General features: G+C 35.2%; 1 non-coding gene across 1 annotated transcript; it reads right to left on the minus strand.

The window, feature by feature from the left end:
* Nucleotides 1–10458: 10458 nt before the first annotated feature.
* LOC139886698 (small nucleolar RNA R71) lies at nt 10459–10565 on the minus strand. Its single transcript, XR_011772571.1, has one exon. It is a non-coding gene; the product is annotated as a small nucleolar RNA R71 (small nucleolar RNA).
* Between the last annotated feature and the right edge of the window lie 3390 nt (nt 10566–13955).

A 13955-nucleotide genomic window follows, 5' to 3' on the forward strand; every position in this document is an offset into this window, starting at 1 on the left:
AGACGCGACAGAAGACCTGATCAAACCATTTTCCATTATTTTCACACATTAAACTAAAATAAACGATCATAGATGCAATAATAAATGTACCCGAGGTTAATTACGCACCTTAAGTCATATTCGAGGAAAACGGGATGTTACAGAATGGATTAGAAAGCTTGGAAGTAAACTAGTAAACTTGAAAGGATTTTTGAAGTGTTCTTGAAGTGTTCTTCCTATGATGATTATAGCTTGATTCTTGAAGTAATTTTTGATGAAGATGATGATTAGTTTACTGGAACTTTCGTTCCTAAAAGTGTGTGTGTTTAGAGAGAATTAGAAAGAGAATTGGAATTGAAATGGATTGATTGGTGAGTGGTGAATGATGAGTGGTGAATGGGGTTAAAAGGAGCTCTAGTTAGTTGACTAGTTCATGGTAGAAGTTAAATTTGATTAGTCATGCATGACATAATCAAGAGTGGAATCCCATACTAGTTCCTATTGGTATATACTCATAGTAAGTATGTCTAGAAGCTGTGTATAATACGGGTACGAATACTGAATGACAACGAGTAGAATTGTTGATGAAAATGAATGGAAATGTATTTGTAAGCATTTTTGCTAAGTAGAAGTACTTTGATATGTGTCTTGAAGTCTTCCAAAAGTGTACTAATACATCTTAATACACTACATGTTTATTCATTTTAACTAAGTCGTTAAGTCATCGTTAGTCGTTATATGTAAGTGTTAATTTTGAAAGCTTTAAGTTAACGATCTCATTTAATGTTGTTGAAAGCTTTAAATCAAATTTTAACACATTTTTAATAAATCGATATTAACCCATACAAAAAAATCTCCGAGCTGACCTGGCAAAAATGGACAAGTACGCGAAAAATGGACAAAAACCCACATAAGGTCACGGCGCGACAGTAGGAGCCGCGGTGCAGCATTTAACTAGAATCAGGATCAGGAGGCACGCAAACAAGACACCAGACCACGACCAAGGTCGCGGCGTGAGGAAAGAGATCGCGGCGCGGCAAATCTGGGGTACTGGTTCCGGATTTTGTAGTTTTAAGGGTTTTTAGTGGCATTTCGGTCATTTCGTGTGTGTGCCAGATTTGGGATCTTAAATCTCATCCACTCATCTCATTTTATTTAATTATTTTTCCTTTTCTTCTTCATTCTCTCTCAAAACTTAAATACTTCAAATCATTCAAGAGGGATTTTGGAAAGGAGGAAGCGGGATTCGATCAAAAGCGTAAGAGGCAACTTTGTTCTCCTCGCTCTTAGCTACAAGGTGATACTAGTGGTAAGCTCTAACTCCGAAATTCATTTTTGTGTTCATGTTCATATTTTAGGGGTTTTTGATTGTGAGTTAATAATGAAACCCCATTAGTTGTTAATGAAAGGTTAAGACCAAGATACAGGTTTATAAGTGATGAAGGCGGGTTTTGGGTTGGTAATCGATTTGGCCATGATTAGGACTTGAAATTGAGTTTAATCACTAGGTTTAGTAATTGTGGAAGTGTTGGAACCATTTTGGGTGTATTTGGTTGACTGTTTTGAAATGGGTCAAAATTAGGGTTTAAGTGTCATTTTGGGCAAGATAGGTGTTTAACACCTATGATTGGATTTAATCGGTGTATTAGGACCATTTTCACTTATGTTAGTGGTTAGTGGTTAGTTTGGGCGCAGTTTGTGCTTGGAAGCGCTTTTGGTTCGAATTTGCACTAAGTGTCAATTGGGTTGGTTTGTAAGTCCACCCTAATTGTGTTGTTTGTATTGTGTTAATGGAATAGATACGTTCCATTGACGTGTTGCGAATTTTTTCGGTTGCATTCTTCAAGACGATAAGGTGAATGTTAATATCCTATGTGCATGTGTATGTGTAGGATGGGTGCGGGTCGGGGGAAGTGGCTCTCGGTTATAGAGCTCACTTCACATATAGGTGGATTTGATGGACTTGCGTATAGGTCCAATTGGCACGGTTGTGCATTTTGGTTGATCACCTTTGGTGAGGTGCACACTTCGTGTGTACGTTATCACATGTGCTTGTGATGTGGATTATATAACCCAAATGGCGAAGGGTTGGTGTTGAATTGTGATGTGGATAATCCCGATGTGGTGGATTTTATAACCCCGTGATCGTGGGTTGTGATTTGGGAAGTGAATCACGTGTGGATGTGGATTCACGATGACGAGTGTAGCTCGGTCATCTTATTGAGGTAGTGATCTCGTGTGGATGCGGATTCACTAAGGCTCGTGTAGTACGGCCAACCTCGATGTGTTGTTGATATTGAAGATAGTAGTCTCGTGTGGATGCGGATTTACTAAGGCTCGTGTAGTTCGGCCAATCTTCATTTTGGTAATTGACTTTTGGTTTGGGTTAAGGGGTTAACCAATGGGCGGTTTACGCTTTGTTATATATATATATATATATATATATATATATATATATATATATATATATATATATATATATATATATATATATATATATATATATATATGATGTATTGTTGTGTTGTAGCTAACCCTCCGGGTGTAGCTTATTGACGTCGTACACATCGTCGTTGGTGTACTTATATTGTGTTGTTACTAGCTTGTTGTATAGCGATCGTACGGTATGCTTAGTTTAGCTTGTCTTTATACTTGGATGCTCCGGTATGTGCTATATGATTATTTGTGTGGCGTGTCCATTTTATGCATATATATGTATGTAGTATATTCTCATTCACTAACGTTAGCTTACCCTCTCGTTGTTGATATTTTATAGGTTTGCGTGATGGCGGCTCGGGTAAGCATGGGGATTTGAGATCTTGGCTAGGTTTCTTTTGAAGATCTTGCTTTTGGAATCAATTAAGATTGGGTAGCGTATCCCCAATCACCATGCTCGGTTTTGTTGAATATTAAAATAGTCGGGTCATATATGCCCGTTTGGATATTTAAACTTATGTATTAAACGTTTTAAAGTTGTCTAAACTTATTATTGTAAGGGAATCGTTTCAAAAATATAAATGGGACCTAAATGTTAATAATATTGATGTAAGTTAAGGGAAAAAATTTTATGGGCCAAAACGACGGGTTGGGTCGTTACAAGTGGTATCAGAGCATGGTCTAAGGGATTTAGGCGACTTGAGATAGGTGCCTAGACTTAGACATTTGTGTGTGTGCTTATTTATTGCGGGACTTGTAGGTAAACGGATCGGAATGGGAACTTGGTTAGTGCCTTAGCGAAAAAGTTAAACAATAATAAAGTAAAAAGTTATGTGATTGATTTGTAATAAGCGAAAAAGTTAAACAATAATAAAGTGAAAAGTTATGTGGTTGATTTATAAAATGTGTGAAAAGTAGTGTGGTTGATTTATAAAAAGTGAATAGTTTTGTGTTAATACAAGTTATGTGTTTAATTTGTAGTAAGTAAAAAGTTTTGTGATTCATTTGTGGTAGTAAAAGTTTTGTGGAAAGTTTTGTGAGTGATTTGTAAAAATAAAAAATTTTGTGTCAATTTGTAAAACTTAGAAAACTATACAATTCATAACTTTTGAGTTTGTATCAATTTGTAAAACTTGAAAATTGTTGTGCCAATTTGTAAAAATTAGAAACTATACTATTCATAACTTTTGAGTTTATTTGTGTCAATTTGTAAAATTTAGAAACTTTGTGTCAATTTTTAAAACTTGGAAACTATACTATTGTTTTGAGTTTTAGAGTGTCAATGTGTATAACTTGAAAACTTTTATGTCACATTGCAAAACTTGAAAATTATAATATTTGTAAGTCTTGAGTTTGTGTCAATTTTAAAACTTGAAAACTTGTGTCAATGAGTAAAATTTGTAAACTATACTATTCATAGGTTTTGAGTTTATTTGTGTCAATTTGTAAAACTATAAAACTATATTAGCGTGTCAACTTGTAAAATTTGAAATTTTTTGTATCAATAAGTTTGAGAAATGAAAAACATAATTGGTTATAACCAAACATATTTTGAGCAAAGTGCATATCATAAATAAATAATTTCTTGAGTTGTATGTATTAGAATATTCTATAAATAACAAAACTAGACTTTTAATAATTAATTAATGGCATGGTCATACTGTCCGCTTTTACTACATCAATTATTAATAATACACTAGTAAGAAGGTGTTTGAATTTTCGTTTTGAAAATTATTATGCGTTTTAGATAATTGTAATCAACTGTGTTAGAACGTGATTTTGATAAATGGTGTTTAAATTTGATTATGCTGTTTGATATCGTAATAATTAAATAATCAGTTTTTGTGTATTTGAAAATATCTTATTATTTAATAAATTAGCAAGTAAAATTACCAAAACGACCCTTTATTAAACAATAAAATATACTGTATAAGTTTTCATATGTAATACAGTACGAAGTATTTGTTTTTACGAATTTGTACAAACTATTACTCTATAAAATATTAGCAGTGAATAGAGATTGAGTGATTCAACCAAAAGTAACATCTATATACTTATATAAAAAAGAGTTTAATTTATCTTTGTTGACATTAGGAGCATATTAATAGGGATTAATAATAAGTGGAAATTACACATGTTAAATCCTCATAATTTTTTATTATAAATAATCTATAGTTAACATATTAATTAATTAAAAAAATGTTATTTGAAAAAAAAAATTAATTAAAGAAATTGATTAACAAATTATATGAGCAATATGCTAAACGTGTATACCATATCACTTTTTAAAAATACTTATCACTTCTCTTTAACACACTCTCACCCCAATTTAGCCCTAAAATAACGATGCAAAATTTTCACAAAGGATTTTAAATTAAACAATATGGAAAAAATCAAATGATGTAATCTAATTACATAAAATCAAACGGAACAATCGTATAACTTGGCATCATTGATTTTATCTCCCTAACCCGTATCTCTCTTCAAAAAAGCAAGGAACACATGATTTTATCTATATATTCAAACAACAAAAAATGTGTGAATCGATTTTAATACATATTTAATTTCCAAGTATTATTCTTCAATTGTTTAATTTAAATGATACTTTTTATAATATGTAGATAGATATCCTATTTTAATTTCTTTTTTATAAACATGTTGAAATTATGGAATAGTGATGCGAATATATTACCAATTATATATCAATTTTTAAACCAGTCAAATTCAATAAAAAAATTGAATGATTTGTTACCGTAAATTATGGAATAGTGATGACGATAAAATTTAAAATTAGAGATAATTATAATCACGTGTTATTCTGATCTTAAACTTTCTTTCAAATCGCTTTTCTGCTTCGTGTGTTTGGGTTTACATGACCCCTTCTACTATAACAATGTACGTTGGTTTTTATCTCACTTTTTCTTAGTTTTTATTGTTTTTTCTAAATAATCCATTTTAGTCTAAATTTGCTTTAGGTCGTGATCCATATTTGTTTTGTTATCAATATGTAGTTATCGAAAACAACAGGTATATCTATCATATCACTAATCAAAACCAATTTATAACGGTTTTTGAGCAACCGTGCATCGCACGGGCTCAAAACCCGGTTTGTAATGTAAAACAAAAAAATGAAAATAATACAGTAATAAATCAAAATGATTCAACCAATTTAAATCACTATCAATGAAAATAGTGATAATACTGATTACACTCAATGTCATATTAAACTCAAAAAAGATAATGGCGACCGACACTAGAATATGATACACCGTATAATAAAGACGATTAAAGATTTGTATAAGGGCATAACGCTAGTCTAATATCATTAATCTTTCACTGGGAAAATGCGTTTTCATGCAGTGACATATGAGTCACTTCTCTATTTTCACATTTTGAGAGCTTAAAAACATGAATAACTCACTTTGTTTTTATTGCCAAACACTTAAAAGTAGATTAGTTACAATATCTAAACGTGATAATCAAAAAAATAAATCTCAAAACGTGAATCCACGCACCTCCTAATTCAGTTTTACGATCTTATATATTATAGTAACGATCAAAAGTTAAGTGTAAATTTTGGTAAATTTAATATAATTTGGTATGAAATATATATATATATATATATATATATATATATATACACATATATACATATGTGTATACATATACATATACGTATACGTATACATATACGTATACGTATACATATACATATACATATACACATACATATACATATTAGGAATAAATAATTGTCGTTTTATCCAGTCAAGCACGGTGTTTGATGCACTTTACTTTGAGATAATTCTATAAATTATCAGGTTCTAAAAGAAGGCATTTCATTTTCTTCTTTTAAAGTGTTTTTGTCAATATTATAACTATTAAGTTTTTTCATAAACATTTTCAAAAAAAATTATTGTACAATAGAATTAAAACGTAAGGATTACATTATTATATGTATAAGTTTTAAAAAGAATGTGAAACATCCTAAAATAAATATTACACAATAGAATTGAGACATAAGGAGTATAATCTTATATGTATAAGCTTTAAAAATATTTTTAATATGTTTAAACAATAGTTGAAGTTTTATTAGTGCAAAATATAAAATAGTAACATATGTTAAATTTTAGAATTTTGCTGACGACGACCATTAGGGTTATCATCAACGTGCATAATTACTTTGTACGTAGTGGTTGAGATTGACTTTTTTATGATGATTATGCAAATGCACAATGAATATATACACATTAACGACTACACTAAGGGCCCAAAATCCTAAATTTTATGAACACTATAAAAAATAAATAATAACAACAACGTTATATTAAGCATAACAAACACTATCATACGTTTTGTGCGAAGATAATTAATCATGTTATCTAGAAAAATTATAGTTCGTATGTATATAAATGATCCGGTAGGATCTAGTCTGAAACTGACCTCCGAGAAATCAGGGATTGAAGAAATAGTTATGAGAGAATCCTTAAAAATAATCATGAGGAGTGGAGCAGTTCCACACCATGATCCCATGGTGGCTGATTAAGGTGGATGTGCAGAAACATGCCTTAAGTTACTTTGCTTTTAATATAAATAGTCGATGTAATTGAAGAGAGGGGGAGCCTTTAGTATTTTGTTTCATATATGCATTGTACTAAAGAGACTAATAAAAACTACAAAGTTTTAACCCCATTTACACTGTGTCTGTCATTCATAAACAATTGACAATTACATTGTCAATCTCAAACAACATCATTAGCATCTGTTCCAGTTAATTTATCATCCTAAAACTTGTAACGGATCAAGTGGTATTAGAGACACACCGTTCCTACCTTTTTATGCTGCAAACAAAATCCGCATATAAAGATTCTGAAGAGCCATTGTTACAATTACAACACCATCACAAGTACACCAGAAAACAAAAAACATTTTCAATAATGATAGAAGGAGGAAATCCATCTACTCAAGATGAACTTGTCATAAAAGTAGATAAATTAACTAGCCAACTTGAATCTCTACTTGTACTTGAAAGGATTCAGTTGCAATCAAAACCCAACGCTCGAGAAACTCCGTTGAAAAGGAGAACTGAAGAAGAATCGGACACCGAAGAGGATCGGGAGAGTGAGTCAGGCTCGTCAAGGAGGAGAGAATCAAACTGGCCCTTCAAGTAGAAGCCAAAATTGACATCCCAACATATGATGGTTCTGCTGATGCAGAAAAACTCGATTCATGGGTCAAATAACTTAAGACATATATTACACTCTAAAGTTTCAAGAGCACGAAAAAGGTCTCATTTGCCTGTCTGAAACTCACTAGCCATACCTTATCATTGTGGAATTCCTACCTAAGAACCCTAGCCGATGAAGAAGAGGTGAGATAGTCAGAATTCATTCGATTAATACTACGACAATTCTACCCCATGGGACTGATAGGTGGGCTTGATGGCATAATTTATGCCAACAGAATGGTCAGCTAGTACAAGAATATACTACGAACTTCTAACGTTTAGTCATGTTCGTTAGAATATCTGTTGATAGGGAGGAGACACTCGCTAAATACTTAGCCGGTTTGTACTGTCAGATATGAACCGAGATGTGCCTACATGTGGTTACCAGCTGATATCGCTCCATTTATATATACTTTATTTCACGATATCTACCTCACTTTGCTCGGTTTTTGACTATCTCAAAGCCTATTTAGTGTGTTATTGAGCTAATTGGTAAATTAAGGGCTAAGGAGTTGATTTGGTGTAAAATTGAGCAAATTATGGGCAAAATTGGCTAAGAAAATGACAAGTGCAGGAAACAGCTACAAAAGCGCCACTCCTGTATAGGAGCGCCGCTCCTGATGGTCCAAAAGCGTCGTTCCATAATGAAAAGCGGCTCTATTATGCACGATTTGTCTCCATTCTAAATGTCAAAAGCGTCGCTCCTGATCAGCCAAAAGCGTCGCTCCTCAACAAAAGCGTCTCCCCTGTTCAGAGCCAAAAGCGGCGTTCCAAAGTCAAAAGCGCCGCTCCTCACCAAGCCAAAAGTGCCGCTCCTGAAGTAAAAGCAGCACTGCTGACGCTGTTTCAGCCCAGATTTTCAGCACTATAAAAGGAATGAGATTAGGTCATTTTTTATATGCATCTTTTGGAACAGCTGCTTAAGGTCCGAGTTTCACACACTAAACCCTAATTTCATCATCCATTGGTGTTTAAGGGTGGATTCAAGGAAGCTAGCTCAAGATTCATCATTGTTTAGCTTAGATCTTCATCTTCTTTATATTTTGGGTTGTAATCTTCACTTTACTTTTCATATTTAGAATTGATTACTTGTAATAACTTGAAGATGATGATGATTTACATTTCTATGCTTATTATTAGTTTAATTTTAGCCATGATTGGCTAAATCTCTTGTGTTTGCTTATCTATGAATCTCTAATGCTAGTGTTTGGCCCAAATCAATTGATTATTGTTGTTTGAATGAATTACATGATTATGTGTTGTTGAGTTTACTAAAGATACATTACTATGGGTTTGTTTTAGGCTTGACTTTAGTGATTTGAGAAGTGAATCAATATGTGCTTCAACACCTTAGGTGATCTAGACAACTAGTTTAGGAATTGCAAGTGATTGTGTTCTTGATCTAGGTTGGTTTTCAATTGGCCTCTAGTCAACATGGTAATGCCGATTATCTTAAGTGATTTCGATAGTTGGAAGTTTTAAGTGATTTTAACCTAAGCTCAATCTCAATGACCAAATCATGCTTAACTCGATCTTAAGATATAAAGCTTATGTGAATTCGTGGAGTATCATTTGATTTTAGGTTTAGTAATGATGCTAAACATTTAGTAGTTTAATAACTAATGAGATAGCAATATAGGCAAAATGGGGCAAGCCAAGCATAGAGAGGATTAGATAAGTGAACACGTCTTAGTTAATTTGTTTTAAGTCTTAATACTTCGCTACTTGTTTGTTGTCACTAGTTTAATTGATAAATTTAGGTTTGTTTAATTGTGCAAGTTTTAGTTGTTAGTTGATATCAATCGAAACCCCCCCCCCCTCCCCCCCCCCAAATCAAACAAACCCTAGGACAATTGATAGTTTCAAATATCCGAGTTACATCGCGTCTCTTGGGATGAACTTGATAAGAATACTTATATTAAAGTGCTATAATAACCGGGTTCTAAGTGCTCGTTAGTTGTGTGTGCTTATTTGTAATATTTGAATCTTGTATAAATTTAGAGGGTAAAAGATGTATTGTCACGCCTGCATCACACTTTTTTGTCGCCGCTGTCGGGGATTGCGGTTAGCTTAGTTGGTTATTTGATTTAAACTTTTAATTGTTCGATCCTTTCGTAGGGGTTCACCCTTACGGAAGTTACTTTTCGCATTTTATATTATCATTTTCGTTTGGAAAACTGCTTGTGTTTGTGTTGTGATTGAAGAATAGGTACCTTTGGTGTATGAAAACAAGGTCTCACAAGGATCAAGAATTCACACAACCATTTCCCGATCCGGAAAGACACGTGCACGGGGTTTATAATCGCAGAGAAGAAAGGATATTAAGAAAGAATTTCGAAGCTTTGCCATTTTGTTTAGAAGAGATGGATCCAAACGGTAATCCAATTCACGATGAAGAGGGCAATCCTAATGGTCCTCCGGTTAATCAAGATTTATTGAATGATCCAAACGACACGCCAATGTGGAACGCTAGATTGGTTGCACCAACAATGATATCACCTGCTATCACAAAACCACCACTTGAAGCGGATAATTGGAAGATCGAGGGTAACTTTTTCACGTTGATCAAGGATACATACGTTCATGGGTTGATAGATGAAAATCCGTTCGAACATATTCAACACTTTAATGATCTTTGTGATATTTACAAAACCAAAAACATCACCGATGACGCTTTTAAGCTAAGGGCATTCCCCTTCACACTTCAAGGAGACGCAAAAGCTTGGATACGAAGTTTACCATCCGATTCCATAAGGTCTTTTCAAGAATTAACAAACGAGTTTACCAATCATTTCTTTCCACCGTCAAAAGTAGAGCGGCTTAGAATGGAGATTAATGGGTTTACACAACAGGGTGATGAGAGTTTGTATGATGCATGGGTACGATTTAAGAAGCTACTAAGAGCTTTCCCACCACATGGTTTGACGAAGAAGGAGTATATCAACACATTCTATCGAGGTAGTAATATGTTAACGAAGCGATATCTTGATTCTTCATCCGGTGGGGTATTTATGTACAAATCACCAAATGCGGCCCAACGTATGCTAGAATATTTCTAGGTCAACACATATGAATGCGCACCTTCACCGCGAGATTTAGCAAGGATGAATGTAGCACAAGTCGAGAGTGAAAATGGGCAAGTGACGCTTGCAAGCTTGAACAATCAATTTCAGACATTCGGGAAAGAATTGAAGAAGATTCAACAAATGGTAGTTGCAATGCAAGTAGGTTATCAACGATGCAAGGGTCCACATCTCACAAAGAATTGTCCTCAAATTACTCAATGCAATCATGATGATCTAGATGATATTCCCATGAATTCAGATGCTGATGTGACCTACATGAGTAATCAAAACTACCAACGGGGAGGAACATCTAACCAAAGCTACTACAATCCTAATCAAAAACAAGTATCATTCACCAACCAAACCAATACACCACCCGAATTCACAAACCAAAACCGAAATCAAGGTTACAACAACTATAACCAAAACCGAAACAACAACTTCCAATACCAAAACCAACAACCTTACAATAACTGACCTTACAACAATCAAGCAAATTCAAATTATCAAAACAACCAAGGTTATAGTCAATCACAAAATAACCAAGGTTACAATCAACAACCTCAACAAAACAATCAACAATCCCAACCTTCGAAGAGCTTAGAAGAAATCATGCAAAACTACATCAAGAAGGTAGAATCAACCGAAGCTTTTCTAAGGAAAGAGAATGAATTCTTAAATCAACAAATCCGAAACCAACAAGCCTCATTCCAAAACCTTGAGAGTGCCGTTGGCCGACTTTCATCCCAAGTTGCCGAAAGACCACAAGGAACTTTACCTTCAAACACTCAAGTCAATCCGATTAACAATTACAACAATAACCGTTAACACAATCAAAACCAACAACACAACAACTCTAGAGTGATTCCTATCGAAGGCACCAACCAAACCCTTAATAACCCAAACCAAAATGAAAATGTCAACGCCATAACCACTTGAAGCGGTTTAACCACTAAAGGGGTCGAAGATCCTCAACCACAACCCTTTATAACCCATGAACCACTACCAAGTTTTATTGAAGAAGATACTGAGGTTAGTAAGGAGAAGGGTAGAGAAAAGGTCAACTCAACCGAGGGTACGGGTAATGATGAATCGGGTAAGAAAATGGGTGATGAGTCTTCAAGGATTACGAGACCGGTGCCATATCCAAAAGCTTTAAGGAAGGACAAGTTGGCGGCTCAATACAAAAAGTTTCAAGAAATGATGAAAAACGTCTTGGTTAACCTACCTATCACCGATGTGCTTAAAGGAATGCCGAATTACGGTCGGTTAATCAAGGAGCTAATATCTTAAAGGGGTAATATCATGATGAAACATATTTCTTTATTGAAGAGGAGTGCAACAAGATTCTTGCATCAAGGCCAAGGATTCCTAAGAAGTTAGGAGATCCGGGAAAATTTGTTTTCCCTTGTAAGTTCGGTGAATCGGAAGTGTTTAATGCACTAGCCGACTTGGGTGCAAGCATTAACCTAATGCCCCCATTCACTTTACGAGAGGCTTGGTCTTGGACCTCTTAAACCAACTCGAATTAGGATAAGATTGGCCAACCATTCGTTTGATACTGCTATTGGCATCGCTGAGGACATCTTGGTTAGCATTGACACCTTGGTGTTCCCGGTCGATTTTGTTATCATAGAGATGAAGGAAGACCTTCAAGTCACCCTAATATTAGGTAGACCATTTTTGGCGATCGCCGACACCATCATCTTAGTACAACGCAACCAACTTAACATTGAAGTTGGCGAAGAACGTGTGGCCATCAATATTCGGGAAGCTATGAAGCAACTGAATAACACCGATGATGATGAGTGCTATGCCTTTGACCATATTAACCTTTATGTGCATGATGAACTTGAATAACTTTTAAAGGTTGATACTTCGGAGTTCGACCAAACTTGTGATAATGAGATTATTGATTTAGAGGCCGATTTTAAGGAACTGATGAATGTTAATGTTGATGATTTTGAAAGTAGAGATGAGACCATTCGGGAAGAGTCATTTAAGTCCATCCTTCATGAAGATAGATTCCGAATCAAGTCTTCATGGGAGGAGCCTCCGACTCTTGAGCTTAAAGAACTTCCTAAACATCTTGAATATGCATATCTTAAGGAAGAAAACCAACATCTGGTGATTATCTCTTCGAAACTCACCCAAGACCAAAAGACCCGACTTGTCTCATTACTTAAGTCCCACCATAAGACCATAGTATGAAAAACCACGGACATCCCGGGGATCAATCCATCATATTGCAAGCACAAAATCCTCATGGAGGAGAACTATAAACCGGTTGTCCAACGACAACGAAGACTTAACCCAAACATGAAAGAGATTGTCAAGAAGGAAGTGATCAAACTTTTGGATGCGGGGCTTATTTATCCAATATCCGACTCGTCATGGGTGAGTCCCGTCCAAGTGGTGCCCAAAAGGGGTGGGACCACAGTGATCTTAAACGACCAAAATGAGCTTGTCCCAACCCGAACCATCATGGGATGGTGCGTATGCATTGACTATAGACATCTAAATGACGCAACACGAAAAGACCATTTCCCACTCCCCTACATCGATCAAATGATTGAACGTTTGAGCGGGAGAGAATTCTATTGGTTTCTTGACGGGTTTTTGGGATACTTCCAAATCCCGATAGACCCCTAGGATCAAGAAAAGATGACCTTTACATGTCCCTATGGTACATTTGTGTATCGGAGTGATATCGGCTAAAAAGTCACGTTTTTACCTCCGATATTGAGTCCTAAAAGCATAAAGTTCAAAGCTTTGTCAGAAAAATAATCGCTTTTTCGGTTAAACTTGTAGGTAAAGTAATTATAAAGACGATGCAAAAAGAATCAAGAGAAACGGAGCTAAAACAAAGATTCTAGAGCGAAAACGGTGAAAGACAAGAAATCGAGTTACGATCCAGGGAATCAAGGCTGACCAGCACACCATACGGCCTACCATACGGCCGGCCATACGGCCTGCCACTATGGATACGGCTTTCCAGATATGTGCCAACAAATGGCCCACCATTCGGCTTTCCAGCCATACGGCCTGCCAAAAACGCCTTGCCATACGCCCTACCATACGGCCTGCCAGGCGTATGCTGGCATTTTCCTAGTCTATTTAATGGGTCTTTGTCATCCAATTTCCACACGCCTCTCTTCACTCTCTCACTACAATACACTTTCTCCCACTAGAGCTTTCAAGGCCTTATCACCTCCGAGCGGGAAATTAAGTACCCGGAGGCGGACGCT

This window comes from Rutidosis leptorrhynchoides, chromosome 1, assembly GCF_046630445.1.
Source record: "Rutidosis leptorrhynchoides isolate AG116_Rl617_1_P2 chromosome 1, CSIRO_AGI_Rlap_v1, whole genome shotgun sequence".
Classification (NCBI taxonomy): domain Eukaryota; kingdom Viridiplantae; phylum Streptophyta; class Magnoliopsida; order Asterales; family Asteraceae; genus Rutidosis; species Rutidosis leptorrhynchoides.